The sequence below is a fragment of the Neophocaena asiaeorientalis genome, unplaced genomic scaffold (assembly GCF_003031525.2).
Source record: "Neophocaena asiaeorientalis asiaeorientalis breed wild unplaced genomic scaffold, Neophocaena_asiaeorientalis_V1.1 scaffold154, whole genome shotgun sequence".
NCBI lineage: Eukaryota > Metazoa > Chordata > Mammalia > Artiodactyla > Phocoenidae > Neophocaena > Neophocaena asiaeorientalis.
Window position 1 is genome coordinate 569669 of NW_020172982.1, and position 18399 is coordinate 588067.

At 40.6% G+C, this 18399-nt stretch overlaps 1 pseudogene; it reads left to right on the top strand.

The window, feature by feature from the left end:
- The first annotated feature begins 17954 nt into the window (after positions 1-17954).
- Positions 17955-18399, top strand: part of LOC112397764 (actin, cytoplasmic 2-like) — a 61528-nt pseudogene continuing 61083 nt past the window's right edge.

The following is an 18399-nucleotide window of genomic DNA, read 5'->3' on the forward strand; positions in this document are numbered from 1 at the left end:
TTATGAAGTTTAAATGAGACAATGCATACCTCATACACTGCAGATACTCAGTAATGCTCATAATAGTGGCTATGTTCATAGAAAAAGCAGAAACTCGGAACATTCCATCACGCCTCACAATTCTGCTTGTCCTCTTCTCCTTCCCTATTCATTGAACTGGCATCACTGGACAACTGGCTCCACCCTCTAGTCTCCCCTCACTATCAAATCCTGACACTCTCCCTGTGGGAAGTAAACCACCCTAGAGACCCAAACTCTCTGATAAATGTCCACTTTGCCACCTGGACTGACATCTGACAGTCCTCTGAAGACCTCACTCCTCAGCAGCCCTCTCTTGGAGAGGTTTCTTCCCCCTTGCCAGGACCGGAAAGAGACATAATTGTCCTTTAGTGCACCAGGCTGTTTTTAGACCAGAGGTCCCCTCCGTCCTCTGCAACTCCCGTAGATTTGAGGCTCAGTTCTTTAAATAGACCATCATCTTCTTTTCATGACCACTGTTTACAGCCTTCCTCCTAGCCATTTCTCTTCTTTCATTAAATTAAATTTTAGCCTCAGGATCTGAATTTCCTTCTACACCTATTTCATCATTCTTGGGAACTTGGCTTTTCAGTTCCTTTCCTTCTCTTTGAAGTGAACTTGTCCTTTCCATTTACTCCAGAATCTCAGTTACATATATCTCTTTCTTGGACCACAATGTCTCATTATTCTGGTATTTTCTACTCCATGACATTCAATCTGTTGATCTCATTGCTTACTTAAAATCCTTGAGCTCATGTCTGCTATCACTTCCCTTCATTTCCAGGTTAGATTTGTGATAAAAAGTTCTCCCTTACAAATATCCCAATGCTCTTGTCCTCTCTCCTTTTGTTGTATGAATTTTGTAAACTTCCAGTCTTGGTTCAACTTTTCTTGCCCTTTCCATATCTGCACATGAAGGAGTACGACATAGCTGAGGGAAAAAACAAAAAGTCAAGATATCAGACCTCAAATGGCTTCTTAATACTCACTATTCAACAATTCTACATTAAAAAAATAATCAGCATCATTTAAAAACTCTATCCTACTCTCACTTCTTTCCCTCTCATTTCAACTAATAACCTAGTGTCAGTATGAAAGTAAAAACCATAAGATAGAGAACTCTGTCATTTTCTTCCATCATCAAAATGAATGGTCCAAATCCATTTGTAGTACTGCCTGTCCTCTTCTTTCTTAATATTAAAATGAAGTGCATATCCCTTCTTTCAAATGTTGGTACCTCCATACATACTCCTGAGATCATCCCCTCTCCCTTTGTTAAGATCTTTGCTCATTAGGCCATTCTCTCTCTCTTACATTATCAATCTTTCTCTTCCTAAATGACTTTTCCCATAATACAAATATGCCATCTTATCTCCCATCTCTACATTTCCTCTTCCCCGTCACACCTCATGCTACTGCCCCATCTCCCTACACATTTTCACAGCTTATCTTCCCAAGATTGGTCTGCAAAAGCTACTTCCACATTTTCATTGAATTCACTCTTTAACAAACTCCAGAATGGCTCCCACCCCTGCCGCTCCACTACAATTGCTTTGGCTAAGACCACTAAGAATCTTCGTGGATGAATTTCAAAGGCTGATTTTCTGTCCTTATCTTTATTTTCTTATTTATCTTTATTTATTTATATATATTTTTATAAATATAAGTATTATATTTATTTATTTATCTAAATGCTTTACCTAACAACATTTAGTGGTATATTTAGTAAAATAGGACTGCAGTAAAACTGACCAAGAGGAAGAACCTTCCAGTGGGGGGTCCTTCATCTTTTCTCTCTGTTCTCAAGATGGCTATTTCCTTGGGAAACCATATCCTGGCATAGCCTCTGCTCCATCCCTTTCCTAACTGCAAATCCAGATGTGGACTTGAGGTGTCTCCTCTGATATCTCTCAGTAGTCCTAACTCAGCTGTAGACTGAAGACTCTTTTTTTTTTGGCGGTACGCGGGCCTCTCACTGCTGTGGCCTCTCCCATTCCGGAGAACAGGCTCTGGACGCGCAGACTCAGCGGCCACGGCTCACGCGCCCAGCCGCTCCGCGGCATGTGGAATCCTTCCGGACCGGGGCACGAACCCGTGTCCCCTGCATCGGCAGGCGGACTCTCAACCACTGCGCCACCAGGGGAGCCCTGAAGACTCTTCTTTAAGATCTCCCAGCACAGCAGGAACATGTAAAAAAAATAACTAGACTAAAAACTCAGGAATCACAAAGACCAAAAAATAAACCCAGTAATCATTTATCAAGCCAACATTCTGGTCCATAGGCATGGCTTGTTCATTTGTAGTTTAGCGTTCCCAAAGTGCTGATTCTTAAAGGATGGTTTGTGGTCCCCTGGTTGCCCATCGAGGGTCTCCTTTTGACACAAGTCATTTCTTTAATACTTAGAAATTAGGGGCGAAAAACATACCTTTTCATAGCCTTTATTTTGCATGTCACCAAGAGCTATTTAAGCATAACTTACTCTGTCAAGTATTAGTTAATCCAACTTGGTTGGGTTATTCAGTTGGTTTTGAGTAATACATATAAGAATTTGGAATTCATGAACTAAAATGACTAAATAACTAGATTCCATCAACGAATTTATTTGACAAATAAGTCTGGTGGTCACACATCTGGCAACATGACAAAGCTCTGTCTGATAATACGCATGACCAAATACATACAATGCCACTGTTAAGTGTATGTGGAAGGGAAAGTGCGTCTTCGGTTTGGCTCAAGGTTGGGGCAGTGCAAACACGAGAGAGTCACTGGTCTCATTTTTGTCTACATGTGGTAGATGTTACCTTAGCAACACCCTTCGGGAACCAATTTTGTCTTCAAGCTAAGATGTAAAGAGGAAGGGTCTCAGAATAAAAATTTGAAATTGGTACTTTAAGGTTGGAGTGAAAGGCAACTCCTATATTTTGGGGGAGAATTTATTGCCTTGGGCTTATACTTTAAGAACTCTGGTTATGTTTGGGGTGACTAGTTCTGTAGTGATGGCAGAAAGGTAGGTTAAGTTGTTGGTCATGGCCTCTATCTTGGTTTGTTCCTCATACTTCCTCTGTCGATCAGATGGCATTGGGTTGAGGTTGCCCATAAAATTAATTTCCACTGGGTTCTTTCCAGACAAGTTCAGAGTGGATCTATTAAGGAAACCCTACCACAGGTCTGTATCCAGAGGCAGCATTTAAGAGTCCATTGAGATGAATGAGGTGGAATTAGGCAAACAGACAAGTAAAAAAGTGAGAAAAAGAAAAGGAGAAGAGGCGAGTCAGGCTCTGGGAATTAGAACTAATTTGTGGACCAGGCATCCTGTTTCTGCTGTGTGGTGCAGCGTGATCTGACAAGGCTGAGTGAATGTGGTTTTGGCTTTGCACTGCAGAGGCGTTTAACTGCGCCATATGAGGTGGACTGGAACTTCAAGGGCATCCAGTGACATATTTTCTTCGTCACCAGTCTGCCCACTCCTGCATGTATCAGCGAGCCAATGCAACGTATATATGTATATTTTTAACTTCACACTATTGTGTCTGATTTATAACTTCCTGAGGGCAATATTTTTTTACAGTGACTGGCAGGATTTTTTGTTCTTCATTAGGCCTTTTATTAACCCACTGCCAGAGCTCGGTATCTAACCACTCCCAGTGTTTCAGTGATCATATTATCAGTAACAGCATATTTCCTCTGGGAGATATGAATACAGTCTATTGCAGGTGGGAGGCTGGGAGGAGGCGGGGACAGAGTGAGGGAGTATTCACATTTCTGTTCATGCTCTGCCTTCAGACTCTCCCACTAAACTTGCAGATGCTGCTGACTAGAGACTTTGATGGTGCCATAACTTCATTTTTACACGGAAGAGCAGCAACTTGGTTTGTTCAGAAAGTTTTCTATAACGATGACATCCAGCTCTATAAAAAGCAGCCCTGGCCACACGTTTTGGGGGTGCAAATTCCTGGGGTTTCCTTAAGACGTTTGTCTTTCACCCCAAATCAAAGTCTAGAGAGTTAATGGACATGGACCTGCTTGAAAAGAGAACCATACCGTGTAGAGGGGGTGGTTCCTTCCTGTCTGGCTGAAATGCTCAGATGAAAGGAAGTACCGAAGACTAAAGCTTAATTATTATCATCTCTGCCCTTCCATTTAGAGAGCAAGAAACTGTCCCGATTACAGGGCTAGCAGGATACTTAGGAGAGGTCTCCTGGTCTCTTTCCTAACCTTCTTTCAGTACCACTTATCAAAATGCTTTATTCAGAAAACACTGTGTTTCTAAAAGATTTGCAGGGGAGGAAGTTCCAAAGTTTCCTTGGCATCCCATTTAAGCTCCCAGCAACACCATCTTTTTATCTTGGCGTGCATATTTACTAGCAGAATGTACTTGAACAAGTCACTTAATCTCTTGGAACTTCATTTGTCAAATTTGAATTCTAATAATAATCTGTGGAATTCATTTTATTGTTGTGAAGATCAAACCGAAAAACCCACTAAAAAGGAATTTTCAAACTGTGAAGTATTGCACAGTGAAAAGCTCCTATGATATTAAACATAATTCCTGCTCATGTCGCACCTCTCAAAGTACAATACAATCAAGAAAATACATCGAACGCCTTAGTAGAGATGGAAAACCATTGGCATTCTCCCAACTCCTATCAATTTAACCTACATAATATGATGGAAGAATGTCAAACTCATACCTTCTGTTATTAAACTCAAAATATTGATATCTCCTACAGTTAGATATTCTTTGGATTCCTTGACTCTAATTTCCATGCCATCTCAGTTATATTCCAAATGAATAAGAGAAATAGTAGCTCATACCCCATTACCTGGGATTGTGGCCCTTTCTGTGCATTGAATCCACCTTTCTAAGACCTTCATCCAGTGAGTCAGCCTGAGAAATGGAAAGAGAAGAATATGGCCGAGTATCTGGTGTCTTCCACTAATAATGTGAGATTTCATCCTCTACATAATTCTATTTTATTTAGGTTTTTCTTATTGAGATATTGGCCAGAAAAAAAAAATCACTCAAAATTGAAGTCTATTGGGTTTGGATAGCATTTTTCTATAATATTTTTCCCCCTCAACAGATTCTTCATTGTATTTTGGCAGAAGCAAAGGGTCTGTGGTATGGGCAATGCTCTCAGATGTATCCAGAAGATCAGTACTTAAGAATGAGTCACTTGATGTTCAAATAAAAATAGAGAGGAAGAAAACAGACAGGAAATGGGAAAGGAAGTTTTCCCTCACTGGTTTGGGTGAGCTGGGATTTAGATGGAATCACTCTGCATGTATGATGATGGTACCAACCTCATATGTTTGTTGTGAGGATTAAATGAGATAAATACAATGGTCATGTGACCATCGTCATGTGACCATCACCAACAACTCTCAACTTTCATCTGAATAGACATCAAATTAAGCTGCTGAAACTGGTCAATAAGTCTGTTTTCTCTGACTAATATCTCCTAAGGCTTTGCAACGTCTAGTTTGGTCAAATATGGTACAATGAAGATAAAGAGGAAAAGGAATCTTCAGAGTCCACCACGATACACAGTGGACCTCTTCCTCATAAATGGAGAGAAGCTAAAGGTCGCTTCTACTTGACTAATTGAATTTGACCATTTAACTGCACTTCTTAAAAGATTCTTCCTCTTTTCACTAAAGGCAACTCTGTCAACAGATCTTTGACCACGCAAGAGAAGCACGGCTCTCATTTCAAAGGAGAAACAGTGAGAGTTTCCCAACGAAGTCTGACAGCATTGTGTTTGCTTGTTAACCACGTTAACAAGCCCATTCTTTGTACTAGACATTCTGTGCCTCATGAATTATCTCATTTAATTCTCACAACAACTGTGTGATGTACGTACCATTATCATTCTCATTTTTCAGAGGCTCAAAAGGCTGAGTAACTTGTTCTGGGTTATGTGGCCAGCAGTCGGTGGGGTGAAGAGTGACTCATTTTTCCAGCTCTCCAAATTTCCTCTCTGAAACACTACAATAATACCATCACCCTGACGAGTTGTTACAGAAGACGTACTGAGTAGCAGAAGCAAGCTCTGCGGTCCAATTGCTTCCTTCACTTCAGGGGTCTCACAGAATCACTACCACACCCTCCCCAAGAGTGCCCCCCTGCAAATGTTTGTTGTGTCACCCAGGACCTGTGCCTCTGGCTGTTGTTCTCTACACAACCACCAGGTGGCTCAGTGTAGACAGACTGGCCCCCCCCCCCCCCTCCCCACCACCAAATGTGAATTCCCAAAGAGCAGTGGGAACAAATCGCTGCTTGCTGTCCTATTGGATTTCACTGGCACGAGCTCATCCCGTCTTAAAGAAAAGTCACACCTTGGCCAAAAGCCTAAGGTTGTGCTCGTTGAACTCAAGGGGAGACACATTTGAAGCTGGCTCTGATGTCTGATGGGTGGCTTGGTGAGTGTCCACCTTCAAGAGACCAGATGCTTATTGGTAATCTTTCTTCAAATGCACAAATTAAATCCAGAAAGAACTTATAAAATTTCAAGCAAAGAAGTTTGTGGCTTGATTAAAACCAACACACACACAAACACACACACACACACACACACACACACCCCAACTAGCTGCCAGTAGAGAACACCTGGGTGGGTGAAAATGCCCTCAAGCAGTAGATGATGGAGCTTGTAAAGAATGTCAAGGTTTGTTAAGTTGTGATCAAACTCCCCCCACCCCCACCCCACGCACGCACACACCTCCATCTTCAACCTTTGGAGAATGAATTTTTTCAGAAAGAAAATTCTGTTCAAGCTGCAGAAGGGTACCATGGGGTTTGCCTGTCGCTGAGGCTGAAATGAACTCTTTCACCCCATTTTAATATTTAAACACAGAAAATTCTCCTGATACAGGCAAATAGGTCATGAAGTGCCAAAAGATATATCTGAGAATACATCTGCTTTTGACATCAGGACTCCTGATCATACTCTGTAGGTTTTGATTTGCTTTATTGCTCAAATGTGAGAGGCACCAAAATCCTAGCACAAGGACTAACTTCACACGCCCAGTGCTCTAGGAAAGAGATCCCTTCAGGGTAAATGAAATTAATGTTTTGCCTTTCAGATGGATGTTTTTAAGCTTATTGTGGTTATCTTTTCCCCTGGAGTAAGGAACAGATCGACTTAATCCATGCACACTGGGTGCAAATGATTAAATAATATTAGTCTACTGAAGAGGGTGGGGTGAGCAAGTAGACACAGGTGGAGTGTAAAGACTTGGAAAGAGAAGATAAAGGGAATCAGTTATTTATCATCCATTTGACAATTATGCCTTGAGCTGACCCGGTGCTGAGACTAAATCATGTCCATATATTTTATTTTCCTTCTAAGAAAGAACCATCTATGGACCACTGTTTTTTTGTTATAACAGTTACATTCTGCATGATTCATTGGAAGATAATCTCTATTAGGGGTGTGAGGATTTGAGTTAAATGGAAAGCCCAGAAAGAGTATGATTAAAACTTTAAATTCATTATCACTCTCTATTCAAGATTACTCTCCCCTCTTCCTGTGGGCCCCTGACCTTTAGATGACCTTGGATCCATATCGATTGTACCATAGGTAGCAACCAACCCAAGTTAGAATTGGAATTCAGTCTCAGTGTGTAGAGCTCTCATGTGTTAACTGGGTTGCTTGGGGGCACCCGTGTCCTGTCTTGTAAACAGAGGAGGGAAGGAATATTTGAAGACAGAGACAAAGAGAGAGAGAAGATAAGCAGAAGTGAGAGAGGCAGAGTGTTGTGAATTTCTGGTTCTACATCTCGGGTCATCAAACTCTGTGGGACACCATTGTAGCCTCATTGGTTTGCTTGAGTTGACTTAAATCAGTAAGTCAGTTTCTGCTACTTGCAATCCAAAGTTTCTAATTAATACCAATCTTTGTATATTTCTGTTACTCAAGGGTTGGCCAGAGGCTCTCTAGAGTACTTTGTGTAGGAGGATGCAAGGCCAACAATTCAGGGATAATTATCAACCTTCCAAATATTTAATAACATCCATTTTATACCTCATCAATTAACCTACAGCGGTCGCCAGATAAAGCTTTTCTGTTAACTTGTTCGCAGAGTTGGAGAAGTTGAATCCAAAGACCCCCTTCACTTAGGAATCTGCTTTTTACAATGTAGGTTCGAGGCTCTTTCCCTACTGAATCAGACTCAATGAGGGTAGATCCAGAGATCTGCATTTTAAACAATGTTCCAGATGATTCTCAAAATGGATTAAGGAATTGGTGGTGGTGCCAGAACTTCTGGGATTGGTCCTGTGAGAGTGAATACGCTCCATCCATACCCGTGATGCTGAGATAAGAATCCTTCATCTTTTATTAGCAGGGCAACCTGAGCAAATCTCTTTCTTCATAACCTCTTAGCCCAACTGCCCAGCCTCCTCACTTAGGTTTTCCTTATCTCCCTTCCCAGTTGAGGTTCTTAGCTTGATAGGTTGAGTAGCTTTTTGGATCCAAAATTCTGCAGTTTCTTCTGGAGGGGATTCACCTGTGCAGCTGCACTGGTGACAACAGAGAAGGTTACTTTGTCGGTTCCCTGGGGGCCATTGGCAAGATTTGGTGTAAGTCTTGTTTAAGTTCTTTAAAGCATCTCTGGCACAGGACCAAGAAAAGGGTGCTTAAAACAGGGGAAAAAAAATCAATGGACCAATTAATATGATGAATATATGGCTCCATTAACTACTTCCCGGTCTCCAGGAGCTGGAAGATGGTTTCTGCAATTTCTCTCTGCAAGTTTCAGATGGAATTAGGGGAAGCTGTCACTGCCTGTTTTGAAGCTGCCTCATCTTATGGCAGTGGCTAGTTTTGGACATTTCCACACTCGAGACATGGGAGACTTAAAGAGCCTCTTGGATCAACAAGTGTTTTTTCCTTCTCTCACCCTCCTGAGAGTTGAAGACTTCTCCAGACAGAAAATTCAATTGCCTCTAACCCATTCATTACCTGGTGGCTTTCCTCAGTGAATTGATTCCTTTGCCAGGCTAACGTGAACACTGACCCTGAATTTCTTTCCTCAAGTGCCTTGTTCAGTCACATTTTATGACTCTACCCGTGACTGAGGCATGCAAGTCAAATTCTGACTTTACAAAGGGAGAGGTTCACCAACTGAATATTTCTCAAGTAATTCCGGAAAATTGAGCGGGAATAATCAGGGGCTACAAAAGGACATGAGCTAGTTTGTTCAGCTTCCATATTGAAAAAGAGTGGCTTTCCAGACAACACAAGCGCTCTCTAAAGAGGTTTCTACAAAACATACTTATTCTCTTTGAAGGAGTGCCACTGAGAAAGGTTCCCTGGTGCAGGGGTACAGAAAAAAATTTCTAAACCCTAACCAACCTGAAAGGGGGTTTTCAGAAATGTCCTCTTTTCTTGGGGAGAGGTTCCATATGTATAATGAGTACTGAGTCAACTTTTGTGTTTTCCTAACCACTCAGAGATTCCGGGTGAGGTCTTGTACTAAGCTGTAGTCCTAACAATAAGAACGAGATCTGTTTAGCAGTTTATGTTTCTATTGTGCAGGAGAATGACTTCCTACCTTAAGTGACTCTGCCTTTATTAGAGTTATTATGATTTAAGAGGATTTCAAGTCCTTAAAGGTTATCAGGTGTAAAAATGGATTCTTCTCACCTCACTGTATTTCCCTGGGAAATACACAATAGATCCCATAGAGATCACTACATAAACCTAAGATGTGAGACCCTCTTCTCTAAGAATCCCTCCAGGATGAGGACATGAGAGGAACCCTTTGGGGGCCTATGACCCAGTCACCAAGTTGGACATAAAAGGCAATTAAAGAAAAGAGAGTAACACGTACGATTCAGACAAGGTGTTTGGATAAGGGCACTGGGCGTGTAATGCGGATGTTGAAGACAACGGAAGAGTCGTCAAAAAGTGGGACTTAAATTGTCCAGGGCAGAGAGTTTGCTTACAGCAGTAATAGGATATGTGATTGGGACACGAGATTGGGGCAAGACGGTGGGCAGAAAATTTTGCTCATGAAAAGTTTGTAGCTGTAGGTTACTATAGGATATTCACTTAAGTTTTAGGTATCCTGACAGTCCAGGCAAAAATGGAACTATATATTTTTTTTCTAAAAGAAACAGACAAATGTGTACCAGTGAATCAGACAGGATAATGTTTGCTCCCTCTTACATAAGGGATCATCCCAACACTGGGGACGAAGTGTTCAGCAGTAGTTTTGCCCATACAGATGTGGCCTTGATGGTCCTCAATGAAAGCCAAGGCCATCCTCTTGACATATGACTTTGGGAAGGGCCATTCTGAGGAGCTGCATTCATGAGTTTCAAACATGGAGCTCTCTGATGGTTTAATTTGGTCACGGAGTTGGCACGTCTGACCTAACCTCCCCAAACAACAGTTGCTTCACTAAATGTTTCAGGCTTCTAGTGAGAATTGCACAGTAGATTCTAGAAAGCAATTTGGCAATAACTACCAGACAGAGCCTTATAAAGGGTCACGTCATTGCCATAGTAATCCCATGTCTAGAAGTCTACCTTATCCATGTTAGAAATAATCTGAAACACACAAAGATGTTAATTTCAGTATTATCTATAATGGTTAAAAAAAATGGAAAACACAAATGTTTAATTGTGAACACATTAGATATTACACATGATGAAATATCATAAAGCCATTGACCCGATAATAAATAAGCGGCATGAGGCTTATGATATAAAGTAAATAAGCAAGATGCATATGAAACTTGACATATTAGTGCACTGGCATTAAATATTATGAGTAATTACTATATACACTGTGATCTAAAATATGGAAAATATGCATGGAAAATATGTTAAAGGGCTAATTACTATGGCATTATGACCAGGAGTGATCACGAGTAGGGCATAACTATTAAAAATGATAGTTTTGGTGTTTAAAACATTTTCTGTGATAAGAGATTATTACTTTAATAATAAGAAAAAAGCTTATATAATAATAAAGAGAAAACGTAACAATTAAGGTATAAGTTTGGTCTTTCCTTCTCTCACTGACTTAAGGGCAATGACATATTTGGATTTCAGATATGAAAGAGGCAAAACTGTCTGAACAGAGAGGAACTGCTTTGAAGCTTCCACTCATAGGAAGACCTATCACATCCTCAGATGCAGATGGTAATAGAGGTGCCTCAAAAGGGCCCAAAACTCTATGCCTAAAACACTGAATCTCCTTAAGCGGTCTGATAAAATTAAGTCAAGAAAAACAGCTGAGTGTGGTTCTGGAGCCAGGCTGCCTGGATTCAAATCTTGGTTCCTCTGCTTTCTGGTTGTATGAACTTGAACAAGTCATTTAGTCTGTTGTATCATTGCCTTATCCTTATGGGGTCTTTTTGAGGGTTAAAGCGTGGAACTGGAAAGTACTTCCAATAGCACCTCACTTTCAATAAGAACTCAATAAATGTGAGCTATTATTAAATCAAGCCTCCATTTCGGAGACTTGCTTATTATAATTCTTGTGTTAGACCTCTTGGATCCCGGTACCCTAAGCTGCCTCGGGGGCCCCTGTTACATTCTTCCAGTTGTTTTCAGTAAGAACACAAAGGAACTCTGTGTGAAATGTCTTTTTAAACTCTTTCTAGAAAAACAGGTTCACAATTATTCACTCACAGGCACAAATATCTTTTATAAACTAAGGACATCTTGCTTACACAGATGATTGGTTCAATAATAGGAGGGTAACTCTAATGAATTAATTTGCTAATTATCCATCCTGTTTCCATAAAACAACTCGTCTTTAGTAAGGATGTTGGGGCATTATTCATAGTTGCCAAAGGAATACAAAAAGCCATAGAAAAGAAAGACACCTAAGGGACGTGAAGGCCCAGAAAACAGTAAATAATCTCTCAGAGCTGGGTTTGGCCTCAGCATTAACAGTTACCGAATAAGAAGAGAACAGGGCCCTCTACCCTGTATCCCATGGGGAAACAGGTAAGCCTCAGTTGAGAAAAAGCACAGATCTCTCCCAAAAGAGTCTCAGCACTTAGAATTTTTGAAGAAAACTATATTTGTACCACTAATTACTAACAGAAATAAAATAGAGTTGCAGGTCCATATATTTTTCAAGTTTTCATCAATTGACTTTATACTTGAGATGCTTTCTTTTTTTTATTGAAATATAGTTAATGTACAATGTTGTGTTACTTTCAAGTGTACAGTAAAGTGATTCAGTTACACATACATATATATATATATATATATATATATATTCTTTTTCGGGTTCTTTTCCATTATAGGTTATTACAAGATACTGAGTATAGTTCCCTGTGCTATACGGTAGGTCCTTGTTGTTTATCTATTTTATGTATGGTAGTGTGTGAGATGCTTTCTTAAAAAAGTCTGAGGGGGTTTAGAAATAAGCTTCCTCCACTCCCCACCCCCTGAAATGGAGTCTTTTTGAGAAGCTAGTCATACATTAATTCTATTGAAATATATGCTTCACTTGTTAGAGAAACAAAACCGTTTGAATTCACTAAGGTCACAGTAAACCAGGCCTTTGCTCTGAAGCTAAAGGCTTTAAATAGATCAAAACATTCTTTGTAATGCCCTTGAGTGATCCATTTATTGTACTTAACTTTCTCATTACTTAAATGCAAAAGACTAAAGTTGAAGAGGCCAAAACATACATTTGGAAATTTCAGAAAACATAATAGGCTGAGAGAGATAATGTAATCCTTCTCCATGAAGAGGAGAGCTTGAATATCTTGATTACAGCTTCCCTACCCATCCCTCACACATTCAAATCCAATATATGTCCTTTTATTAATGCGTGAGTGCAGAGATATGCATAAATGAATATTGATAAGGCAGGATACTGTATATTTATGAGGTTTTATATGTTTTCTCTTTATGTTTTATTTGTATTTTTATCCGGGGCTGCATACTGTATGTATGTGTTTATAAGTATAGCCGCTACGAAAAGAAATCAGATTTTCATTGATTTCATAATATTTTGCAACCACATATACACTCCCATCTATTTCACTGATGTGTATTGTAAGCCGGCGTGGGGTTGGGGGGTGTGGGTGAGACACTTCCTGTGGGTCTCAGTGAAGACTTGTAATAAATATCTTAGTGCTCAGGAGAAATTTTAGAAACTACCTTTTGTTGTAATGCAACTGTATCTTTGAAATTTTACATGCCTAAAAGTCAGATATTTGGAGTTGTCATAGTAACATTAATTCCGGCCCTTTCCAAAGGTGCAGTATTTTGTCATATAGCATAAAATGTTAATGCTTGTGCCTCTGTGACTTGGCAATGAGACGGAGCTACATTTGTCACAGTATCATGAGTTTGGAGAGCTTTACTGTCGACATTTAGAATCAGAGGCATAACATGTTGCACTAAATTTCTCTAATTAAAAAAAAATACAAGACAGTGTAACAAACTGGACAAAAGGGCAAAGAACAATGATTATTATTTTTGAAATGAATTGAACAAATGGGAGAAAGAAATAGGAAGATGTTAAAACATTTGTTGTGAGGAACTTAGTGACCCAGACGTGTTTATTCAAATATAGTCCGCATTGGAACAAAAGTTCCAGCGTTGAGGTTGGTGCATTTTGCCACAAATGTACAGATCTCTGTTCAGGAGAAGCAACATCTGGATGAAATGTGGTAGCAAACAAACAAGGCAGAATGTCACGTCTCTGTCCCTAGGGATCTGCAAGGAGAAAATAAATAATCATCTCTTGGGGGCAGGATAAACAAATACCTGTCTGAAGACAATATCGAATTGAGGGTGGTTTATGATGTCTTTTCTTTCTTTCTTTTAACTTTTTAAAATTGCGGTATGGTTGATTTACAATGCTGTGTTAATTTCTGCTGTACAGCAAAGTGATTCAGCTATATGTATATATACATTCTTTTTCATATTCTTTTCCATTATGGCACAGGATATTGAATATAGTTCCCTGTGCTATACAGTAGGACCTTGTTGTTTATCCATCCTATATATAATAGTTTGCATCTGGTAATCCCAAACTCTCACCAGTTCATTCTTAAACCAACTGCAATTTGATTCTGTCCCCATCACACTCCTGCAGGTAACAAAAGTCCCTAGTGGTCACCTAACATCCTCAGTCTGTGAAAATGTCCTTGTCTTTGCATTTCCTCACGTTTGTTACACCCCTGCTGAAACTGATGACCACTCTTTCCTCCTAAAGCTTTTTTCCTCCTTAGCTTTCCTTATGCTATTTTTGGGGAGTTTTTCTACCTACTTCCTTTCGTGCTCCCCTTTATGGTTTGCTATGCAAAATCACTTCAGGCTTAATTTTGGTGAATTAAAGCACATTGTGTTATGTAACCTTACATACAGTCAAGTACACACACAGTACACATATACATGTATAGTTCTTTGTGCCCAAACAAGTGTAAATATATCTGTATGGTGTTTAAAAACAGAATCCTGTGTTTTCTATAGAGATAAAATTGATATAGTAGCAAGGAAATTGATTGAGATGTTTATCAGATAGGGAAACATATTCCAAATATTTTATATTTGAACTGTCACCCCTGCTCCCAATTGAATGGTAGTATTTTCCTTATCTGATAAATGCTTAATCCTATTGCAAGTGGTGGAAACAATTACTCACTTGGACTCTCATATTGCCAGCATATTCCATCTTGTCAAAGAGTGCGCCTTTGACTATCAGTTAACGCATTTGTTGGATGAAGCAATAAACAAACAGCAAAAGTGTGTGGATTGCAGGATGGTTTAAAGCCAAGCAATGCTTGCTTTTGCATCCAGAAAAGTGTCAGCAACCTACCTTTTATCGAGCATGTGCTTTGATCTTTGCCACGCTGGCAAAAAATCCAGCTGAGTAATTTCTTTTGGCCTCCTCTGGCCAAACTCTACATTTTTTTGAGAAGAGTTGCAGGAGTTGGAGCCTGAGCACGTGGAACAGAGCCAGGTTGGTTGACACCCCAAAAGTTCGGACCTGCATCCTTGGGCCCAGGAGCATTGTGTTCTGATGTCTGGAAAGCCTTGTAACAATGGATGAAGAAAGAGGCAAAAAGAGGGAAGGAGTTAGGGTCAGAATCCTCTGATTTGTGGGTATGGTGTGAAATGTTAAGAACTGGAGTGGTTTGAGTTTAAGTATGAAATATTTTGGACAGTGTTGGATTTCCAACATTATAACTCAGAAATAATCTGAGTAGTGTGTGGCTTTTACTCTCAACTTTTATTTTCTGCAGAGGCCACAGTAGGACGAATGGTCATTCACATGCAGACATCAGCCAGACCCCACCACCCTTGCCAAGGCCAGACGTGTCAGTTTGTGGGGTGGAGATGGCTGTCCATTGGATCACATCAGCTGTGGATGGCATGCCGGCCCACGGTAGCGGGGATTTTACCCGCTTCCTTCTATCTCTACTCACGAGAGCAATGTTGGAACCCAAGGGTGTAAAAGGGTCATTACTGAAGCGATAACTTTGAATTCACAAAGCTTTTGCTAATTTTATTTCAGTATTACTGATCCATATCTTTATCTGCCTATACAATGCAGTTGAGATTTGCTAATCTCTATGATCAATGTAATCTTATTATCACGACTAATAGCTTTGATGACACAAATCACATTATTAATCCAGAGAAAATGGAAAATAAAAGCACTTGTGCACAATTTCACACGACAAAGATAATCAGAGTTAAAATAATGGGAATAAGAAATGCTTTTCAGGGCTTCCCTGGTGGCGCAGTGGTTGAGAGTCCGCCTGCCGATGCAGGGGACATGGGTTCGTGATTTCATTAAAGCTCCCGGTGTGTGTGTAAATCTTCCCCCAAAAAATGAGATTATATTATGCCTATGGCTTTGTATCTATTTAACAAGTATACCTTCAACATATTTCCACATCATTTAATAGACATTTAAATCACAATTTTGGGTAACTGCAAGTGTTCCAAAATATGGCTACACCACAGTCTGTTTAGCCAGTTCCCTGTTACTGAACATTGTGTTTTTTTCTCATTCCATTGCAAACAATGCTATGATGAAATCATTGTGTATTCACCTATCCCACTTGTCTGGATTGTGGCCTTAAGGTAAATCCTTGGGAATAAATTTGCTGATTTGGAGTAGTAGGTGAAATCCCCAAGCATTTTGTATTATTGCCAAATTGCCTTCCAGAAAATTCATACCTATATGGAGCCCCGGCACCAGTGAGGTCCCAACTCCAGCCTTCAACCCTGCCCAGATAGTATTATTGCAATTATTTTCTAGTCCGAGACAGAAAAGATTCTCTCACTGTTATTCTCCTTTACATTGCTAATATTATTCATGAGGTTGAACAGGTGACTTTTTCTTTTGGGTGAATCATGTAGTAGTTAAAAGAGTAAAGGCTTTGGAGTTAGAATGTGTGGGACCATTTCTGGTTCTAGTATTTACCAGCTCTGTGGCCTTGGGAAAGTTACCCTGTATTTCAGCTTCTTCATTTATAAAATGGGAAAACCAAGAGTGGCTTCTGCACCAGCTTGCCATGAGGAATAAATGAGATTTTATATAAAATGCCTTAGCATAGCTCTTGGAACACAAACACTGATGAAATATTAGAAATTTCTCAAGAGAAGATTTTCAGACCATTAATGGCATTCACTTGTATGTTTCTAGGTTGTGTTGGTATAGCAATGAGTCAAGGGGTGCATTTATGGGTTCCATCTGGCTTGGTCTGGTTTGATTCTAAGTCCAGGGATGCTTAAGAAGTTCAAGTGTGGGTGTAACTATAGCTGGTCTCAGAACCATACCAGAGTCCCTACAGAAAGAACCATGGGATGAGGCAGACCCAGAGCCCTTTCATGCTTCAAGAAATTTTAGAGATTAGACAAGAATTGAATTTCCTTAGAACCTGTGCATGGCTTCCTTCCATCAGTTCCTGTATCACTTGCCCATACCTGTATTGAGTCTTACTGCTTAGGAAAGAAACCCTGAACAAAAAAGAAATTTCATTTGAAGGAAGCAAAAACACTGTTAGAGCCTGAAGTCTACTTGGACGGCAGGAGGCTGCGGGCTCGTGGGCAGAGAGGCTGAAGTCCTAGCCTTGCCGATGGTCACAGAGCCCATGTGGCCATGGATCTTTTAAAGACATTTCCTAATCCTGTGAGAACTTTTCATCCATCTGTGTGATTTTCGATTTAAGTGACCAGCGGCTTTAAAATAAACTAAGCATATGACACGGGCACTTAGTACACCTTGAGAAGCAGGAGGGAATTTATTCACTTAAAACTGTATTTCTGTCATTGCCGCATGGTTCCTCCCTAAATTATCTTTCTCCAAATCATCTGATGTCAGTAAGAAGTTCTTCCACTCCGATCTCAGTCCAAATAAACAGCACCTTCTCATCCCTGGGCTGGCTTCTTCAGGCTGCCTATGGTTGCCGTTTTAGGACCATTTAAACCTGGATTGGTTTTCACTAGCATTGCAGGAGAAGAAGACTTTCAAAGCAGGTGTATCATGCCTTGCAATGCAGGTGAAAAGAAACTTCAAGACGTTCTGTACCTGGCTTTGCCTCCTTTTTCTCCTGCCGACCAAGAGGTGCAATCAATAAGCCCGCCTAGTTAAGAAAAGAGTAATTTCAGAGATTCAGAACACTTCATCCTGGAGCAGGTTATTTAGCACAGGTGTTTTAATAATTGTAATATATTGAAAAACTTCACGTGGCTGGGCGGCTCTCAGACACTGTCATGGCCTCCTGCTTGGGTCAATTCTGCCCTCCAAGACAAGGGGAATTGTGAGCCTGCAGTCATATCCAAGGCGTGCCTCAGACTGAAATCCGAGAGCGTTTGAGTCCTGGCAGCTTCTACACCTTTGTCTGGGTTGAGCTTGAAGCCTGTGCTTTCTGGAGGCATTTCTTTGTATCTGCATTTACAATTAGCACGTTGAAAGAGAGGGATGGACTCTACACTATGCGGGAATCAGAGAGCCTCCTGAATGCCACTCGCTGCATTTTTTTCCCAAGGAATCTCAGGAATACACGAAGCACAGGTGGCAACGTGACGGAAGGGAGGGCGAGTGTAAGGGGGGTGATAATTGATGGGGGCCCGGAGTCCAGACCGCAGCTGTCCCCAGGTGCACCCGACTGCATCTGTTCTTCTGCGAGGTACTACGACGCTTTCAGATGATTTAAGCAGGGGAAAACAAATCAGGGAAGCTCTTGGAGGAGGAAGGTGAGGAGGTGTGATTGTCGCATCTGAGGAAGGAAGCTTTAGGGAAGGGAATAAATTGGATTGGGGGCTGGCACCCAGTATCAGAGACACCTCCCTGGGTGACACCTGTGAACTCTGTGGTTCTGAGAAAAGTATGCAGGTGGAGGTGGAGGGCTTGCTGGCTCCACACCGTCCCACTCTTTTA